At 42.4% G+C, this 22448-nt stretch overlaps 1 pseudogene; it reads right to left on the bottom strand.

The window, feature by feature from the left end:
• Positions 1-1789: 1789 nt before the first annotated feature.
• Positions 1790-17389, bottom strand: LOC123730829 (hyaluronan and proteoglycan link protein 3-like; annotated as a pseudogene).
• Positions 17390-22448: the final 5059 nt, after the last annotated feature.

Below are 22448 nucleotides of genomic sequence, written 5' to 3'. Positions count from 1 at the left end.
ATAGTTTGCATGCCCATTCACTTCCGACAAGTGTCGGAGCCGGTGTAGTACGATTCGATCTTAGTCCTGTATTGATGCTTTGCCTGTTTGATGGTTCGCCGGAGGGCATAGCGGGATTTTTTTATATGCTTCCGGGTTAGAGTCCCACTCCTTGAAAGCGGAAGCTCTACCCTTTAGCTCAGTGCGAATGTTGCCTGTAATCCACGCCTTCTGGTTGGGGTATGTACGTACAGTCACTGTGGGGACGACGTCATCGATGCACTTATTGATAAAGCCAGTGACTGATGTGGTGTACCCCTCAATGCCATCGGAAGAATCCCGGAACATATTCCAGTCTGTGCTAGCCAAGCAGTCCTGTAGTTTAGAATCTGCTTCATCTGACCACTGGTGCTTCCTGCTTTAATTTTTGCTTGTAAGCAGGAATCAGGAGGATAGAGTTATGGTCAGATTTGCCAAATGGAGGGCGAGGGAAAGCTTTGTACGCGTCTCTGTGTGTGGAGTAAAGGTGGTCTGGAATTTTTTTCCCCTCTGGTTGCACATTTAACATGCTGATAGAAATTAGGTCAAACTGATTTAACTTTCCCTGCATTAAAGTCCCCGGCCACTAGGAGCGCCGCCTCTGGGTGAGCGTTTTCCTGTTTGCTTATGGCGGAATACAGCTCATTGAGTCCGGTTTAGGGCCAGTCTCGGTCTGTGGTGGTATGTAGACAGCTACAAAAAAATTACAGATGAAAACTCTCTAGGTAGATAGTGTGGTGTACAGCTTATCATGAGATACTCTACCTCAGGCGAGTAAAACCTTGAGACTTCCTTAGATATCGTGCACCAGCTATTGTTTACAAATATTTATAGGCCCCCACCCCGGGCCTTACCAGAGGCTGCTGTTCTGTCCTGCCGATAGAGTGTATAACCCGCCAGCTGTATGTTCTTAATGTCGTCGTTCAGCCACGACTCGGTGAAACATAAGATATTACAGTTTTTAATGTCCCGTTGGTAGGATATATGTGCTTTCAGTTCGTCCCATTTATTTTCCAGCGATTGTACATTAGCTAGCAGAACAGACGGCAAGGGCAGATTAGCCATTCGTTGCCTGATCCTCACAAGGCATCCTGATGTCTTTCCTCGAAAGCTATGTTTCATTTTCCTAAGAATCACGGGGATCTGGGCTTGGGCGGGTGTCTGTAGTATATCCCTCACGTCCGACTCATTGAATTAGAACTCCTCCAATTTGAGGTGAGTAATCTCAGTTCTGATGTCCAGAAGCTCTTTTCGGCCATAAGAGACGGTAGCAGAAACATTATGTACAAAATAAGTTACAAACAACGCAAAAAAACTAACAAAATAGCATGGTTGGTTAATTAACTATGTTTTGAGGCTACAAAGTGATTGTTTACTTGTACATTGTTTACAAACAATGGAGTAAAACAATCTTACATTTTGGGTTCTAATGGGTTGCGACAGTTAAACTAAGCTCATCTACTGTATAAATTATATTTTTCATGAATCAATGGGTAATTATAATTCATTAAAAAGTCTAAAAATGAATGTAGCAACTGCAGATTGCCTCTTTAATCCCTGGCGCTGCCCATGCAAAAACAGGCTTTGCAAAAACTGGCAAGTGTGCCCTCTATCCGTCTATATGGTTGGAAAACAAGGCAGGGATATAAAGAAATAAGTTGTTTCTAGTCGTTTTCTATACTACAATATTAGACATTGTTTCCCAAACACGGATGTTACTAGTCTTTCCTGTCTTCGGCTTTGCGGATTGTGTGTGAAGGATTACATTTTTGGATTGAATTAAATGGTTTTAAAAACACAAACAAACCAAGCATGCCTCTCACAATCATTAACACATTAATCAAAAGCCTCTTAAGGTAGACAATTTATTTAACAAAAATATCAGCTGAGATCAGCTCCTATGTCGTACAGGAAAATGTTTACAAAGAGAGAAGAGTAAATGCATACAATACATGAAGTTTAACTAACAATACACATAATATTACAGTTGAAGCTGAGGTCCGGGTTTAACTACAGGTTCATTCACACAGTGAGGAATCACATTATAGGCAACAGCAAGATTTAGATAGGTCCATAATGTACTAAAGTTGTTGACCATTATTGGTCCAAAATGTAGGTATAGTAGTCATACATTATATTACAATATAACACTGTGACACATCTATCAACAGTCATAGATATGCATACTGTAAAGATCTGGCTCATGACATTAGAACAACTGTGTAGATGTTTTAATACTAACTAGTGTACTTCAATGTTAATCTGAGGACAACCACTGGAAATTAGCTCAGGTATGATGGTGCATTGCATCTGACTGTTGTTCATTCAATCTCTAGATTATATCTGTCCCTATCAAATACCGCCAAAAAAACAGAGCAAGGAAATCTCAAGTCCTTGAATGGTGGACTATGACAAATGTTCCTGATCTCGTTGACCACAGGCTAGATGCAGTGAGTGTTTGATCCTGTGTGAGAAATGCATGTTTACCATGGTGCTGCTAACCTGCTGGTGTAAATAACAAGGGAGGCTGCTCACAAGGAGGACCATAGTAAACATGTACAGCCACTAAGTACAGACAGATAATTCTCCCAGTTGTTTTTAGCAGGCCCCAGCTACATTAGAAATTCTCAGAACTTCACACCATAACACAACCTTCGCATCCTAATATAGTAATTCTAGAATTTCTATTCATGAGATACACCTATTCATTTGTGGATTGTGATCTGTTACCATACTAGAAGAGATGTGAGATATGTAGATTTATCACATCTATCAGATTTACTGCATACCTGCACTGTAGCAGTACACCCCATGCTTCTGGTATGGAGGGGGGAACCCAAAGCTGCGCACCCCTGGTTCAGGCCCATGAACCTCCAGGCAGCGTAGAGCTGGCCCACCTTGGCTATCTGGGCTCCGTCGTTGAAGCACGCCTGCTGGGCCTCAGTGAGGTTGAGCTTCTGGGGGTGCTGGAGGTAATAGACCTTACCTGGAGAAGAGAAAGGGAAACTGTATTGTCTACCCATCCAAATCCAAGCTTAGCATATCTAAAGCTACACTCTTAGAAAAAAGGTGTTATCTAGAACCTAAAATTGTTCTTCGGCTGTCCCCATAGGAGAACCCTTTGAAGAACCCTTTTGGGATCAATGTAGAACCCTTTCCACAGAGGATTCTACATGAAACCCAAAAGGGTTCTACCTGGAACCAAAAATGGTTCAACCTGGAACCTAAAAGAGTTCTCCTATTGGGACAGCCGAAGAACCCTTTTGGAACCTTTTTTTCCTAAGAGTGTACACATACAGTTACACAGTGTTGATCTTTTTCTATGGGATGTACAGAAGTCTAAAAATCTCTCACCTCGGAGGGGGGAGGAGGAGCAAAAGACGTCATAGCGGTGAAGGTGGCGGTGGCGACTATCGTAACTCCTAACCCCGGGGGCGAGGCCCAGTCACCCACAGGGGCTCCGGGGCTTGGTGATGGGGTACTGCACTGTCCCGTCAGCCAGCCAACCTGCATTGCACCAGTTCAGACCCTCCTTCCAGGCCTGGAACAGCTGCTTGAAGGTGGCCAGAGTGGAGTCCTGCTCCTGGCAGACTTGCTGAGCATCATGGTAGGTCAGGTTGTAACGGCCGTGAGGAGGCTGGTAGGGAAACATCACAACTGGAGGGGAGCAAGAGATATGTAATCACTGTAATGTAATTAGATTTTTCAGCCAAACAACAGCCCTGCCACTGGAATTGCAATAAAGCTGAAGGATAGGACTGGAGCAATGTAACCAGAGGTGCAAAGGCAGACAGTCCATGAGATCTAAATTATAGTTTTAACCATGTTTTGAAGGGATACATTGTTTGTTTACAATCAATGGAGTAAAACAACGTATTTTGGGTTTGTGATAGGGTAAGGTAGTTGTACATGCCTCATTAGGAATTGCGTGTGTACGAGTGGCTCTGTTTTATAAAGTCGTTGACCATTGTTGGTCACCACCTTTCCAAATGTGTTGCATAATGGGGATAAAAATGGTCAGACTTGCGTTTACATGTTGACCAACTTTGCCACAATTAATGTACACAGTGGATATATACAAATTAAGGGGTTATTTGAGGCTCTCTCTCACTAATTGGCCAAGGCTTTCGACTCTGTCAATCCCCGTATTCTTATCGGCAGATTCAACAGCCTTGGTTTCTGAAATGACTGCCTCGCCTGGTTCACTACTTCGCCTGGTTCACTTCAACTACTTCTCAGACAAAGTTCAGTGTGTCAAATCGGAGGGCTTGTTGTCTGGACCTCTGGCAGTCTCTATGAGGGTACCACAGGGTTGAATTCTCGGGCCGATTCTTTTCTATGTATATATCAACAATGTCGCTCTTGCTGCGGGTGATTCCCTGATCCACCTCTACGCAGACGACACCATTCTGTATACATCTGGCCCTTCTTTGGACACTGTGTTAACAAACCTCCAAACGAGCTTCAATGCCATACAGCCCTCCTTCTGTGGCCTCCAACCGTTCTTAAGTAAAACCAAATGCATGCTTTTCAACCGTTTGCTGCCCGCACCCGCCCACCCGACTAGCATCACTACTCCGGACGGTTCTGACTTAGAATATGTGGACAACTACAAATACCTAGGTGTCTGGCTAGGCTGTAAACTCTCCTTCCAGACTCATATTAAACATCTCCAATCCAAAATTAAATCTAGAATTGGCTTCCTATTTCACAACAAAGCCTCCTTCACTCACGCCGACAAACATACCCTCGTAAAACTGACTATCCTACTGATCCTCGACTTCGGCGATGTCATTTACAAAATAGCTTCCAATACTCTACTCAGCAAACTGGATGCAGTCTATCACAGTGCCATCCCTTATACCACCCACCACTGCGACCTGTATGCTCTAGTCGGCTGGCCCTCGCTACATATTCGCCTCCAGACCCACTGGCTCCAGGTCATCTATAAATCTATGCTAGGTAAAGCTCCGCCTTATCTCAGCTCACTGGTCATGACAACAACACCCACCCATAGCACGCGCTCCAGCAGGTATATCTCACTGGTCATCCCCAAATCCAACACCTGCTTTGGCCACCTTTCCTTCCAGTTCTCTGCTGCCAATGACTAGAACAAATTGCAAAAATCGCTGAAGGTGGAGACTTATACACTGCTCAAAAAAATAAAGGGAACACTTAAACAACACAATGTAACTCCAAGTCAATCACACTTCTGTGAAATCAAACTGTCCACTTAGGAAGCAACACTGATTGACAATAAATTTCACATGCTGTTGTGCAAATGGAATAGACAACAGGTGGAAATTATTAGGCAATTAGCAAGACACCCCCAATAAAGGAGTGGTTCTGCAGGTGGGGACCACAAACCACTTCTCAGTTCCTATGCTTCCTGGCTGATGTTTTGGTCACTTTTGAATGCTGGCGTTGCTTTCACTCTAGTGGTAGCATGAGACGGAGTCTACAACCCACACAAGTGGCTCAGGTAGTGCAGCTCATCCAGGATGGCACATCAATGCGAGCTGTGGCAAGAAGGTTTGCTGTGTCTGTCAACGTAGTGTCCAGAGCATGGAGGCGCTACCAGGAGACAGGCCAGTACATCAGGAGATGTGGAGGAGGCCGTAGGAGGGCAACAACCCAGCAGCAGGACCGCTACCTCCGCCTTTGTGCAAGGAGGAGCAGGAGAAGCACTGCCAGAGCCCTGCAAAATGACCTCCAGCAGGCCACAAATGTGCATGTGTCTGCTCAAACGGTCAGAAACAGACTCCATGAGGGTGGTATCAGGGCCCGACGTCCACAGGTGGGGGTTGTGCTTACAGCCCAACACCGTGCAGGACATTTGGCATTTGCCAGAGAACACCAAGATTGGCAAATTCGCCACTGGCGCCCTGTGCTCTTCACAGATGAAAGCAGGTTCACACTGAGCACGTGACAGACGTGACAGAGTCTGGAGACGCCGTGGAGAACGTTCTGCTGCCTGCAACATCCTCCAGCATGACCGGTTTGGCGGTGGGTCAGTCATGGTGTGGGGTGGCATTTCTTTGGGGGGCCGCACAGCCCTCCATGTGCTCGCCAGAGGTAGCCTGACTGCCATTAGGTACCGAGATGAGATCCTCAGACCCCTTGTGAGACCATATGCTGGTGCGGTTGGCCCTGGGTTCCTCCTAATGCAAGACAATGCTAGACCTCATGTGGCTGGAGTGTGTCAGCAGTTCCTACAAGAGGAAGGCATTGATGCTATGGACTGGCCCGCCCGTTCCCCAGACCTGAATCCAATTGAGCACATCTGGGACATCATGTCCCGCTCCATCCACCAACGCCACATTGCACCACAGACTGTCCAGGAGTTGGCGGATGCTTTAGTCCAGGTTTGGGAGGAGATCCCTCAGGAGACCATCCGCCACCTCATCAGGAGCATGCCCAGGCGTTGTAGGGAGGTCATACAGGCACGTGGAGGCCACACACACTACTGAGCCTCATTTTGACTTGTTTTAAGGACATTACATCAAAGTTGGATCAGCCTGTAGTGTGGTTTTCCACTTTAATTTTGAGTGTGACTTCAAATCCAGACCTCCATGGGTTGATAAATTGGATTTCCATTGATTATTTTTGTGTGATTTTGTTGTCAGCACATTCAACTATGTAAAGAAAAAAGTATTTAATAAGATTATTTCTTTCATTCAGATCTAGGATGTGTTGTTTAAGTGTTCCCTTTATTTTTTTGAGCAGTATATTTCCCTCACTAACTTTAAACATCAGCTATCTGGGCAGCTAACAGATTGCTGCAGCTGTACACAGCCCATCTGTAAATAGCCCACCCAATCATCCCCATATTGTTTTTATTTACTTTTCTGCTCTTTTGCACACCAGTATTTCTACCTGCACATCACCATCTGCTCATCTATCACTCCAGTGTTGGTTTTCTAAATTGTAATTACTTCGCTACTATGGCCTATTTATTGCCTTACCTCCTCACGCCTTTTGCACACACTGTATATAGACTTTCTTTTTTCTATTGTGTTATTGACAGTACGCTTGTTTATTCCATGTGTAACTCTGTGTTGTTGTTTGTGTCGCACTGCTTTGCTTTATCTTGGCCAGGTCGCAGTTGTAAATGAGAACTTGTTCTCAACTAGCCTACCTGGTGAAATAAATAAATAAAATCATGTATTAAAGTTGTTAATAGCAGTGTAATCATGTATTAAAGTTGTTAATAGCAGTGTAATAATGTATTAAAGTTGTTAATAGCAGTGTAATCATGTATTAAAGTTGTTAATAGCAGTGTAATCATGTATTAAAGTTGTTCATAGCAGTGTAATCATGTATTAAAGTTGTTAATAGCAGTGTAATCATGTATTAAAGTTGTTAATAGCAGTGTTGCAATGCTTGAACAGATGGATGCTGAGGTAGAGCAGGACACAAAGTGTTAGACCAGGATTCAATCCCATCCTGGGTTATAGGGATAGGCATTGCACTTTTTAAAGGCAATTTATGATCGAGCCGACATTTACAGTGTTTATCATGAATGGGATCTTTGTAAACGCGGGAACATTGCCTTTAAAAGCCTCAATAACTATAACCCGCAACTGCATTGAATCCCAACCTTAACGTTTTTCTGAACATGTTAAAAACTTCATGGCAAAACATGCTAATTATAATTTGGTGATGTGCTCATTGATGTAAATGAAACATTGCCGAACTGGAACTGGACACTTTCACGTAAGAACATTAAAACATAACATTCCACAAAGGTTTCAGACATAGGAATTGTTAGCTGGGTTGTGTGTGAGTCAGAGGAGGCGGATGGGAGGAGCTATAGGAGGATGGGCTCGTTGTAATTGGCTGAATGGAATAAATGGAACTGTGTCAAACACATCAAACATATGGAAACCACATTTGACTCTGTTCCATTCATTCCATTCCAGTCATTACAATGAGCCCGTCCTCCTATAGCTCCTCCCTCCAGCTTCCTCTGGGGTGAGTGTAACGGAGATAAGAGTGTAGCTGGAGATAAGATCGTGCTGTTAGCTCGGAGATAAGATCGAGCTGTTAGCTCGGAGATAAGATCGTGCTGTTAGCTCGGAGATAAGATCGTGCTGTTAGCTCACTCCGCAGCTTGAAATGTTGCCAATAGTGCCATTGAATTGGATCTTTTTTTTTGTGGCGCAACTGGTTAGTACGTTGTCAAGCAGGGTGGTCACCAGTGTTGGCGAGGCAGAGGGCGCAAGATCAAGTACTGGTAAGGATGTTGTGAGCGAGGAAGTAACACTGCTAAGCCTGGTACATGTGCAAGGATTTAATGTTTGAATTGAACATTATAAAAACACAAACAAACCAAGCATGCCTCCAACGTAAGCAAAATCATTAACACATGAATCAAAATGTTGACTATTTATTTTACAAAAATAAGTTAGTATACGTATCCGTTATCATCTAAAACCATGTTAAAACCCACCACCTACATAATCAAACCAACCAACCAAGTGAGGTACAGGCCATACAGTATAAAAGATAAGTACTGGTTTTTGAGATAAACATAAAAACAATTTATAAATCATCACAGAACTGGTTATTCTTGATAATGAATGAATGAATTACTTATTAATTCTGAGTTCAGCTCCTATGTCATACACAAATATGTTTACAAAGAGAGTACAGCAGATAAATACAATACATGAAGTATAAATAAAAATATGCATAATATTGCAGTTGAAACTGAGGTCAGAGTTTAAATACAGATTCATTCATACTTAGTGATGGATCACATTATAGCCTACAGCAAGATTTAGGTGGATCCAGAATTATTAAACATATTAATATTATAATGATATTATTATTATTACGTATAATATTCATACATGACATTAGAGGATCAGTCATAGATTAATTCAAGGAACACTTCAGTTTAACCTCATATTTGTTACATCCAGCACCATACCAGTGTCTGTATATGTGAAATGGTTTTGTAGGCAACAAGGGGTGCGCTCGTAAATTCACTCTGGAGTGCTAGAGAGCGCTCAGAGTGTGCTCTGGGCATTTGTAAATTCAGAGAGTTGTCAGATTGTCCAATCGTAAATTCAGAGTGTTTTGCTCTCGGAGCGTTCAGAGCGAACACTGGATGCTCTGGCCGAGGAGTAGGGTTGTTCTGAGCGTTCTGGCCTCACAACAGCAGTCAAGCACCCAAGCTAACTGGCTAAAGTTAGCTAGTTTGCTAGCTACTTCCAGGCATAAATGAGAGAACACTTCCCTCTGACCATGTTATCCAGAGTGTTGGTGATTGTAACTGTGCTGCTGGCAACAATTTAATTATGCTTTTTGCTGACGTTTACTGACACCGGCCATATTCAACAGGTGTTGAGAGTACACAAAATTCATCAGTTATTCTGCGCTCTGGCACACTCAGACGAGAGTGCTCTGAAATCGGAGTAGATAGCCAGAGTGAATTTACGAATGCACCCAAGGTAGAAGAAAAGGTTCTGAGAAAATTACGCCCTGTGATGTCACCGGGAGCCATTTTCAAATTAAAACAATGATTTTTGAAGACTGGAAAGTCATTGTATGAAAGTCTTTGTTTTTATTTCAAAATTACAGACAACATCACTGGGAGTAATTTGGTTACAACCCTTTCTTCCATCTTTTTGACTACAAAACATTGAAACGCTCCATTTCCATATGTAGACTGGTATTGTCCTAGATATAATGAATATGAGGTAAAATTTATAGAAAAAAGATACCCTTTAACATAAAGAGCAAGGACATCCTAATCCAGGGAGAAGATATTGAACAAAATGTTCATTTTGTTACAGTGAGTGGCTAACCCTGTGTGGAACATGCATGTTGTTCACCATGGTGCTAACCTGCTTGTCTAAATCACAAGGGAGGCTGACAGACTAGCGAGGACTATAACCCTGAAACACAACCACCAGGCCATCGTATCCCAGTATAATAATTTTTTGACAAGCCTTCACCACAGTAGAGGCCCTCACACACCATACCATAACTTTACATCATAACACAGCCCTCTCACCATAGCATCTTGAATTTCTATGCATGTCAACATTCATTCACGTGGATTTCGTTTTGTTCCCCTACCTACTACGAGAGATGTAAATGGTATGACCTAAGGGTGGTATGTACTTTTATCACATATATCAGATTTACCGCGTACCTGCACTGTAGCAGTACACTCCGTGCTTGTGGTGCGGTGGGGCAAACCCAAAGCTGTGCACCCCTGGTTCCAGGGGGCCACAGTTGCGGCGGGGGTTGGTGATGGGGTAGCGCAGGCTCCCGTCAGCAAGCCATCCGGCATCACAGCGGTCCAGGCCCATGAACTTCCAGGCGGCGAGAGCTGGCCCACCTTGGCTATCTGGGCCCCGTCGTTGAGGCACGCCTGCTGGGCCTCAGTGAGGTTGAACTTCTGGGGGTGCTGGAGGTAGTAGACCTTACCTGGAGAAGAGGGCATGGCAGAGACCGGAGGTGTATAAGGTGATCAATTCAAAGTTATGCATCTAAGGGAGCTCACTGAAAGTTCACCACAAAATGAAAGTTACAGTAAGAGTCAATTGCAGATTTCTTCAAATGCATATAACAGAATGTTACACAATAGATGGACTGTGCTTGACTCTAGTTGTAGGGTGATTTATCTCTATATCTGCATTATCTCTGTACCTGTATAGTGTGTGTACCTGTATAATGTGTGTACCTGTATAGTGTGTGTACCTGTATAGTGTGTGTACCTGTATAATGTGTGTACCTGTATAGTGTGTGTACCTGTATAGTGTGTGTACCTGTATAGTGTGTGTACCTGTATAATGTGTGTACCTGTATAGTGTGTGTACCTGTATAGTGTGTGTACCTGTATAATGTGTGTACCTGTATAATGTGTACCTGTATAATGTGTGTACCTGTATAATGTGTGTACCTGTATATTGTGTGTACCTGTATATTGTGTGTACCTGTATAGTGTGTGTACCTGTATAGTGTGTGTACCTGTATAGTGTGTGTACCTGTATACTGTGTGTACCTGTATACTGTGTGTACCTGTATACTGTGTGTACCTGTATAATGTGTGTACCTGTATAGTGTGTGTACCTGTATAGTGTGTGTACCTGTATAGTGTGTGTACATGTATATTGTGTGTACCTGTATATTGTGTGTACCTGTATATTGTGTGTACCTGTATAGTGTGTGTACCTGTATAGTGTGTGTACCTGTATAGTGTGTACACCTGTATGGTGTGTACACCTGTATGGTGTGTGTACCTGTATGGTGTGTGTACCTGTATAGTGTGTACCTGTATACTGTGTGTACCTGTATACTGTGTGTACCTGTATACTGTGTGTACCTGTATGGTGTGTACCTGTATGGTGTGTACCTGTATAATGTGTGTACCTGTATAATGTGTGTACCTGTATACTGTGTGTACCTGTATACTGTGTGTACCTGTATAGTGTGTGTACCTGTATAGTGTGTGTACCTGTATAGTGTGTACACCTGTATAGTGTGTACACCTGTATAGTGTGTACACCTGTATGGTGTGTGTACCTGTATAGTGTGTACCTGTATAGTGTGTACCTGTATACTGTGTGTACCTGTATACTGTGTGTACCTGTATGGTGTGTACATGGATGGTGTGTACCTGTATGGTGTGTACCTGTATAGTGTGTGTACCTGTATAGTGTGTGTACCTGTATAGTATGTACCTGTATAGTGTGTGTACATGTATATTGTGTGTACATGTATATTGTGTGTACATGTATATTGTGTGTACCTGTATGGTGTGTGTACCTGTATAGTGTGTGTACACCTGTATGGTGTGTGTACACCTGTATGGTGTGTGTACCTGTATAGTGTGTACCTGTATGGTGTGTACATGGATGGTGTGTACCTGTATAGTGTGTGTACATGTATATTGTGTGTACATGTATATTGTGTGTACCTGTATAGTGTGTGTACCTGTATAGTGTGTGTACCTGTATAGTGTGTGTACATGTATATTGTGTGTACCTGTATAGTGTGTGTACCTGTATAGTGTGTGTACCTGTATAGTGTGTGTACCTGTATAGTGTGTGTACCTGTATAGTGTGTGTACCTGTATGGTGTGTACCTGTATAGTGTGTGTACCTGTATAGTGTGTGTACCTGTATAGTGTGTGTACCTGTATATTGTGTGTACATGTATATTGTGTGTACCTGTATAGTGTGTGTACCTGTATGGTGTGTACCTGTATGGTGTGTACCTGTATACTGTGTGTACCTGTATGGTGTGTGTACATGTATGGTGTGTGTACATGTATGGTGTGTGTACATGTATGGTGTGTGTACCTGTATACTGTGTGTACCTGTATAATGTGTGTGTGTGTGTGTGTGTGTGTGTGTGTGAGAGAGTGAGTGTGTGTGTCTCACCTCGGAGGGAGGAGGAGAAACAGAAGACATCATAGCGGTGAAGGTGGCGGTGGCGTCTACCGTAACTCCTAACCCCGGGGGCGAGGCCCAGTCCCCCACAGGGGCTCCGGGGCTTGGTGATGGGGTACTGCACTGTCCCGTCAGCCAGCCAACCTGCATTGCACCAGTCCAGCCCCTCCTCCCAGGCCTGGAACAACTGCTCGAAGGTGGCCAGAGTGGAGTCCTGCTCCTGGCAGACTTGCTGAGCATCATGGTAGGTCAGGTTGTAACGGCCGTGAGGAGGCTGGTAGGGAAACACCACACCTGGAGGGGAGCAAGAGATATGTAATGACTTTAAAGGCATAATCCTTCATTAGTTTCTCAGCCAAACAGCAGCCTTACTTGGTTAGCCTAACTTAGTTGAAGCTGAGAGATGGGGCTGGACCAATGTAACACTTCAACCCATAGAGGGAACTTTAGATGTAGTGCATGACAGTACATGACATCAATAAGATGGGATAAGGCAGATGAACAGTACTAAGCACATTTTTCAAGAATCAATGGATAGGCTATATAATATTTAATTATTTTAAATGACCACATAATAGCTGTAAATATTGCAGATTGCACCTTTAATGTGTGTGAGTACAGTAGTGATGGGAGGGGCTGGATGGCACTATAATATAGTCTACCTCGTAGCTCGAGGTCGACAGTGGCGCTCTTGTCCTCCAGCCCGTCGATGACCTCACAGCGGTAACGACCCGTGTCATTGAGCTGGAGTTCAGTCATGACCAGCGAAGCATCTCCTGGTGAGTCCTGTCTGAGATACACCCGGTCCCTGACAGATAAATAGAAGACTTTGTTATCATCAATGTGTTCAACAGATGTATAAACATTTTTGTGCAGAAAATTATCCATTGTATCACAACAGTTGTGTGAAATGCATTTTCCTCATCTATACAGCCCAGAGTGTCAGTGGTGTAAAGTAACAAAATAAAAATACTTTGAAGTACTACCTACGTAGTTTTTGGGGTATCTGCACTTCAGTTGAATATTGATATGTTTGTCAACTTTAACTCCACTTCATTCCTAAAGAAAATACACTTTTTATTCCCATACATTTTTCCTGACACCCCAAAGTGCTTGTTACATTGAAACGCTCAGGCAGGACAGCAAAAAGTGTCCAATTCACACACTTATCAATATAACACACAATCACCCCCATGTCTGCTCTGGTGGACTAAACTCATGTTGCGTTGGCCAATTGTGTCTGAGTTTTGGAGTGTGCCCCTGGCTGTCTTTAAATCTAGAATCTGACAGTCTGGTTTGCTTAATATAAGGAATTTAATTTAAAGCATTCACATTGACTTTTGATACTTACTGTATGTATATTTAAGACCAGATACTCTTGGACTTTTACTCCAGTAGTATTTTACTGGGTGGCTTAAAAACAATTATTGAGTCATTTACAACCTCATGCTAATGTAACGGGCGTCGTAAGGATTGGACCAAGGTGTAGCGGGAACGTGTATACTCATTTTCTTTATTAAATCAAAAGAAGGAAAAACAAACAAATCACGTATACAAAACAACGACCGCCACTAAACAGTCCTGTCAGGTGCACAGACACAAAACAGGAGACAACTACCCACAAATCCCATAACAAAAACACCCCTATACATAGGACCTTCAATCAGAAGCAACAAGGAGCAGCTGCTTCCAATTGAAGGTCGACCCCATTAACTAAACATAGAAATACACTTACATAGAATATAGACCAAAAAACCCCGGAACACATAAAACAAACACCCCCCTGCCACGTCCTGACCAAACTACAATAACAAATAACCCCTTTACTGGTCAGGACGTGACAGCTAATCACATTAACCTACGTTAGCTCAACCGTCCCGCAGGGGACCCACCAATCCTGTTTTACGATAGCTTTACTTTTACTCAAGTATGACAATTGGGTACTTTTTCCACCTCTGCCGAGTGTGAATTAAGCCTTTTTTTATTTAACCTTTATTTATACAGTGAAGTCCCATTTCGACAGATGTGTCTTTGCGAGGAAGCCCTGAATTCACAAAAATGCAGGAAAAGAAATGCAAGGTACATAATACGGAATTTGTGACACAATTATAACAATGAAAGAATGACAATGAAAGAATGACAGTATAAAAATGAAAGGAATACAAAATAAAAAAAACTATAAAAATCAAAGGCGGGAGCTTAAGAACTACAGTATAGAAATAAAAACACTCACTATACACACATGATCTTAATTGTTTTAGAATGAACGGGCCTGCATCAAGAATAGAGTACCTGAAATCCCCAAAGCTGTGAATGCGGGGCCCGATGGCCACTAGAACGTCTGTCTCATGGCCCCCCATGACGGGCAGCCAGGACCACTTCACCCGCACCCTCCTGGGGGAGCTCAACTCTGGCTCGTACCAGTATCGGCAGGATAGGGTTGCGTTACTCCCCCGCAAAGCGAACACAGAGGGCTGGGAGGAGTCCACATGGAGCTTTACACCGTTAAAGTGGACTAGAAAGGAAAATACACACAAAACAGCAGTTAGTCAGACTTCATTTGGGTCTGTGCAACCTCCTCAGAGAGTTTGAATTGATAAGCCATTTATGGGTCGTGTTCATTAGGCACCAAGGGCCTGAAAGAGGGAGGAACTACCTGGACTTGTTCAATAAGAAAGGCTCACTATCGTTTTCAATTGCAAAACATTTATGTGTATGTTACATGGAAGGTGGATGCATTGCCCCTACCTAAGGCATGTACTCATGTTCAACTCTTCATTCATAAAACATAAGTGTATGCTCCTACTCTCTCCATTGCCGTTTCCGTTGAGAATGTCTTGGTAGAAGAATCTGTTGGAGTATCCGAGGGCTGGCAAGCAGGAGAGGAGCAGCTGCAGCAATATCGCCAACAGTGGGAGAGGGTGAGCCACCATCATCCTTGTCACTGAACCACAGAGGATACAAGCAAATATAAGGCTCTGGGGTACGAGTATAGTGTCTTTAGCCTAACGAGTACGAGTATAGTGTATAGTATAGTACGAGTATAGTGTCTTTAGCCTAATTATAATACTCTCCCTTCTCCCCGAAGTGTGCACTTGTTCACTCCCCTCATGGATATAAAAGGACTGGACTGATATCTGTTCAGCCAATTCAACCACCATTTCAATTATTTGAAATCCTTGAGTGGGAACGAACCAGTGCACAATGCAGGGAGAAGGTGCACAATGCAGGGAGAAGGTGCACAATGCAGGGAGAAGGTGCACAATGCAGGGAGAAGGTACACAAATAGAGTTGGGATGGTGTCTTGACTGGACCCCCTTCCCAGTGGTTCCCATATGGTGGGACGGGACTCAGAGGAGGGTCACAGATAATTCCCTCTGGGTCGCGGCTAAAGACTGGGGCCTGTTCAGACACATTGATTTAGATTATGTGGTGGGTCTAAGAAAAACATGTTAAGAGCTGTAAAGGGTGTGGGAACCACTGACTTTGACTGACCCCAATCTCAGCCCCCTGACATTTCTCCACAGCTAGTGCTATCCAGGATCCTTGGGATCTCCCTACCCTAAACCCTAACCCTAACCGTAGTCCTTACCCTTACCCTAACCATAAACATAAACCTTACCTAACGATAACCCTAACCTTAACCCTTATCTTAACCATTTAACATTTAAACTTCAAGGATCCCAGTTAGCACTAGCCTCTCTCCCCCCTGCTGCTGGCCTATCTCCCTAGCCCTAATTCTGTTACGTTCCACTTGCATATTAACAGTAGTCGTATCTATAAACTGCCAATAGGTGGCAGTATCATGTGTTTTGTATGGCAAATCTGCAACTGAAGTTTATGTCACTGTTTGAGCATTGCAATGGTTGTAGATTAACATTTTTGTTTTGTTTTATTTACTACGTAGTAAACTTTGGCTCCTAGTCAAAAGCTGATGTGAAAACAACATCTTAATTTAGCAATAATTTGTCTGTGCTCTTGCTCCAGATGTCTGTGCTTCTGACCCAAATACAGTCTATTTAATCAGGGTGAATACGGGAACTAAATGCATAATACAATTAAATCCATCTAAAACATTTTACTGCAGTTCATTTCCCTGAATACTAGATCTGAAAGGCGATTTCATTTCATGTCTATAGTCTTTTTTCCTGTTCATTTCTCAGAGGTTTGCCATGGGGTGAAGGGTAGGGGTTGTTGTGTTTGTAGGTTATTACATTTCAATGTGTTTTGTGTTTTACAGATTATTAAAAAAAATAACATTTGGTCACAAAAAAAACAGTACTCAAAATATTCAATAGGTAACAATACATGTGTTTTGAGTCAACATCTCAATTAGACTTCTTGATCTTAATAGTCTTTGATTATAACATAGAAACCTATAGAGGCAATTTCCCAGGAAGTCGGTAAGGAATATGATACTGCCTCCTGTTCTGCACACCTGACATTACTTACACAGAGCGACGATTCCAGTAAAACAACTTATCAAACTACGTAGCGACGATACGAGTAATATAATTTATCAACCTGAATCAGAATAATCTTTTTCAACCTGACACCGTTAATTTATCATCTGTTTTATGATATTCTTCATGTGGTGATTATTATTTACTTACAGTTTTACAACTAGCTCGTACAATGCCGCGTGACTTTTCTTCTTCGAGTTTTATTAAACCCCTAAATATTATATCAAAGAAAAGGGAGAGATGCAGTTTCTTATGGATGTTCAGCAGAAAAAAATGGTAAGTATGCGGAGTTCTTGGACCGTCCTCAAAAAAGGTACCCGCCTGTGGCTATAGTGGCACCATGGATTCTGACCGCAATGATGACACAAAAACCATACCCAAGTACTTGGCTTCAAAAGAATATATGAAAATAATCTACAAGTTTTCCCAAAAACCTTAAGTAATTTACGGTTGTGTGAATGTATTAGAAACAAAGCAAAGCCGATCCATCTGACCATTTGATTTCATTATAAACGGATCCAATGCATAATTGCCAGGTCAGCAGAAATAATAACTGACATGCTCTAATACACTGCATGAATTGAGTCACTTTCCCCAGAGTCTCTAAAACTTTAAAGGGGCATATACATTTGTTGACTTTTAAATAATGATATATAGAGTGAGCTCCAAAAGTATTAGGACAGTGACACCTTTTTGTTGTTTTGGCTATGTACTGCAGAACTTTGGATTTTCAATGATGCAATGACTATGAGGTTAAAGTGCGGACTGTCAGTTTTAATTTGAGGGTATTCCCATCCATATCGGGTGAACCGTTTTCGACATAGTCCCCCATTTTAGGGGATCAAAAGCATTTTGACAAATTAATTTACAGTATATGTGGATTACATTTGTCAAAAGTGTAGTATTTGGTCCCATATTTCTTAGCACGTAATGACTACATCAAGCTTGTGACTTTAGACATTTGTTGGATGCATTTGCTGTTTGTTTTGGTTGCGTTTACGATTATTTTGTGTCTATAGAAAGTAATGGTAAATAACATATTGCGTCATTTTGGAGTCACTTTCATTGTAATTAAGAATAGAATATGTTTCTAAACACTTCTACATTAATGTGGATGCTACAATGATTACAGATAATCATTAATTAATTGTGAATAAATATTAGTGCATGCACAAATATCACCCCTCCACCTCCCCCCAAATGCTAACCTCCCTGTTATTGTAATGATGAGAGATTAGCAAGTCTTGGGGATATCATATTTGTGCATCTGTAACTTTCTCACTCATCATTATTCACCATTCAGGATTATCCGTAATCATGGTAACATCCACATTAATGTAGAAGTGTTTAGAAACATATTCTATTCTTATTTACAATACAAGTGACTACAAAATGACACAATACATTATTTACCATTAATTTCTATTGGGCACAAAATAATCGTAAACACAAGCAAAAGAAACAGCAAATGCATCGAACTAATTTGTGAAGTCACAATCTTAATGTAGTCATTGTGTGCTATGAATATGAGACCAAATACTTAACTTTTTACTACTTTAGTACACATAAGTGAATTTTGGTCTCCTAAAATGGGGGGACTATGTACAAAAAGTCCTGTAATTTTTTTTGTGGTTCACCCGATAGGGATGAAAATACCCTTAAAGTTGACAGTCTGCATTTTAACCTCATAGTCCAGAGCCAAAACAACAAAAAATGTGTCACAGTCCCAACACTGTACCTATTGACTACTGAAGAATATAACTTAGAAATGCCTCCTGAGTTTAGTTCAACTATTGCACCCCCATTAGAACCCAAAATGAAAATGTAAGCTTGTTTTACTTACTCACTTTCTGTTGACTTCTGCCTGCTGTGTAGTTATGGGGCCCCTCTCATTACAGAATCCCTATCTTCTATCACAACCCCAACCATAACAAATGAGCTCATCTTGGCCAGCTGTTGGGGGAGTAGAGGGTTGGTTTGCAGCCTGCAGAGAGAGAACAGAGAGGGTTACACTCTCTTCTGATCCATCTATCCTAAACACACTGTAAAGCAGATGTTATTCATCTCAGATGCATGGAGCACTCCAGCTGGCAACTGTTGTTTCTGTGTGCAACCTTTGCTTTTACGGTGCACTTGCACTGTGTCCACATACACGTGTTCGTGCACATACACAGACATGCGCACACATACACACGCACACACACTCTCTGTCTCTCCTCTTGCCAAACACACACACACACACACACGTTTTAAAATCCTTGTGTGGACCAAACAGTTGATTCCCATTCAAAATGTGTGTGTGTGTGCATCCGCTTGCTCCCCAACAGTTGGAAACTCTTTGTGCATACAGTGCCTTCAGAAAGTATTCATGACTTATTCCACATTTTGTTGTGTTACAGCCTGAATTTTTTATCACCCATCTACACACAATACCCCATTATGACAGTGAAAACATGTTTATAGAAATGTTAGCAAATTTATTGAAAATTAAATACAGAAATATCTAATTTACATTAGTATTCACACCCCTTTGCTATGACACTCCAAATTGAGCTCAGGTGCATCCAATTTCCTTTGATTATCCTTGAGACGTCACTACAACTTGATTGGAGTCCACCTGTGGCCAATTCAATTGTTTGGTCATGATTAAATAAGGTCCCACAGTTGACAATCAGAGCAGAAACTATACCATGAAGTCCAAGGAACTGTTCGTAGATCTGCAAGATATAATTGTGATGAGGCATATATCTGGGGAAGGGTATAAAACAATTTCTAGAATGTTGAAAGTTTCCAAGAGCACAGTGGTTTCTATCATGGGGAAATGGAAAAAAGTATGGAACTACCCAGACTCTGCCTAGAGCTGGGCGTCCGACCAAACTGAGCAACCGGGCAAGAAGGACCTTGGTCAGTGAGGTGATCAAGAACCAAATGACCACTCTGACAGAACTACAGAGTTCCTTGGCTGAGATGGGAGAACCTGCCAGAAGGACAACAGTCTCTACAGCCCTTCCCCAATCTGGGCTTTATGGGAGAGTGGCCAGACAGAAGCCACTCCTGAGAAAAATGCACATAACAGCATGCCTGGAATTTGCAAAAAGGCTCCTGTAAGACAGAGCATAAGCAAAAGATTCTGTGGTCTGATGAGACAAAAATGTAACCTTTTTCCCTGAATGAAAAGTGTTGTCTGGAGAAAACCAGGCACAGCTCATCACCCGTCTAACGTCATCCCTACCATGAAGCATGGTGGTGGAAGCATTTCAGCGGCAGGGACTGGGAGACTGGTTGTAACGATCGTCTAACAGAGGGGACCAAGATGCAGCGTGGTAAGTGCTCATATTAACTTTAATGACACTTTAAATAAAAGAAGAAAACAAAAGCCAACAGTTCTACCAGGTCAACACAGAAAACAACTACCCACAAAACCCCAAAGGAAAACAGGCTGCCTAAGTATGGCTCCCAATCAGCGACAACGATGTACAGCTGTCCCTGATTGAGAGCCATACCAGGCCAAAACAAAGGAATACAAAGCATAGAAAAAAGGACATAGAATGCCCACCCTTGTCACACCCTGGCCTAACCAAAATAGAGAATAAAACCGTCTCTATGGCCAGGGCGTGACACTGGTAAGGATAAAGGGAACAATGAATGGAGCAAAATTCAGGAAAATCCTTGATGAGAACCTGCTTTAGAGTGCAAAAGACCTTTGACCAGGGGTGAAGATTTACGTTCCAATAGGAAAATGACCCCAAGCATACAGCCAAAGCAATGCTGGAATTTCTTTAGAAGAATGTGAAAGTCCTTGAGTGGCCCAGCCAAAGCCCAGACTTGAGTCACATTGAAAATCTGTGGAAAGACTTGAAGATTGCTGTTCATAGCCACTCCACATCTAATTTAACAGAGCTTGAGAAAATCTGCAAGGAGGAATGGGAGAAAATCCTCAAATCCAGATGTGCAAAGCTGATACTGACATACCCAAGATGACTCAAAGCTGTAATCGGACCAAAGGTGCTTCTACAAAATATTGACTCAGGGTTGTGAATACTTATGTAAATTAGATATTTCTCTATTGATTATTACTTTGAGGGCACTGTATATTATTACATTTTGTGATGTTTTTGTTTGTTTTGTTCTTCGGCAAGGGTTTTTTGGGCCGTTCGTGCACATAGAGCTTTTTTTCAAGGAAAGACGATGTTCGGAGCCTACGGCCCTTCGTCGGTCATTGGTCAACAGTAGGGATTCTTCAATTAAGTGTTTGTTATCATTCAATTATAGATGACTCGTTTTCACGCACATTTTTACAATTGAGAAATACTGCACCAAACATCTTATTTAGATGTAACATTTTGTGACTAAGATTTTGTGACAAGGATAGTAAAACCACACACAAACACACACAGTGCTAACATATAGTCAGAGTGTAGTTGAAAGCCTTGGCCAGGGGCTAGACATACCAGCCTGTGTTAATATCAGGGAGATGAGGCGCTAAGAGGGTCTGATTACTACTATAAACACCAGTCTATTGCCCTGCCAGGAGAGTCTTGTATTGGGTCATAGATGCCCTGTCCCAAATGGCACCCTATTCCCTATATAATGCACTACTTTTAACCAGAGCCCTATGTGCCCTGGTCAAAGGTACCATATTTAGATGGGTGCCATTTGGGACGCAGCCAGGGAATGTTTGGATGGGTGAGACACAGACAGGACTATGGTCTGACCCACAATGGAAATCCCCCAGGGGTCGGACAGTGTTACAACAGAGCGGTAGAGTGGTCATCAATGGCATGTATCCCAAAAAGCACCCTATTCCCTATATAATGCACTACTTTTAACCAGAGCCCTATGTGCCCTGGTCAAAGGTACCATATTTAGATGGGTGCCATTTGGGACGCAGCCAGGGAATGTTTGGATGGGTGAGACACAGACAGGACTATGGTCTGACCCACAATGGAAATCCCCCAGGGGTCGGACAGTGTTACAACAGAGCGGTAGAGTGGTCATCAATGGCATGTATCCCAAAAAGCACCCTATTCCCTATTTAGTGCACTACTTTTGACCAGGGACCCATGGGGCTCTGGTCAAAAGGCATTAGGGTACCATTTAGGACAAACCCATGGGTTGTCTTCTGTGGTTCACACTGGACTGGCCAGACTACTTCCTAGTCCCAACATGTACGGGACACCAAAATGGACATCGAATTTCATTCAAAAAGGTTGAGATGATTTAGTCTAGCCTTAATGAGTGTTTTATGAATTATTCTGCTATTGTACAGTCGGGAAGTCGGGAACAGAGCATTATTTCTGGACAGTCATCACGCCCAAAGAGTCAACTAAATTACTGTAGTTTATACTGACGTTGGCTGTAAACACGTTTATTGCAACTATGAAGTTTAAGAGTGTCTGTTTATTTTATAAAAGCAATTCAGATTGTATGCACTAACACACACAGCCCCATAAACAAGACCCCATGATGTCACTTAATAATCAGGTCCCACTTCTGCTGGAACCAACTTTTTTCTGTCCTGCTGTCCACGACACACCCGTCCTGACAGTATGATCAG

Source organism: Salmo salar, chromosome ssa26 (genome assembly GCF_905237065.1).
Source record: "Salmo salar chromosome ssa26, Ssal_v3.1, whole genome shotgun sequence".
Lineage (NCBI taxonomy): Eukaryota > Metazoa > Chordata > Actinopteri > Salmoniformes > Salmonidae > Salmo > Salmo salar.
The sequence above is the reverse complement of the archived record's forward strand: the minus strand, read 5'-3'. Positions and strand labels throughout refer to the sequence as shown.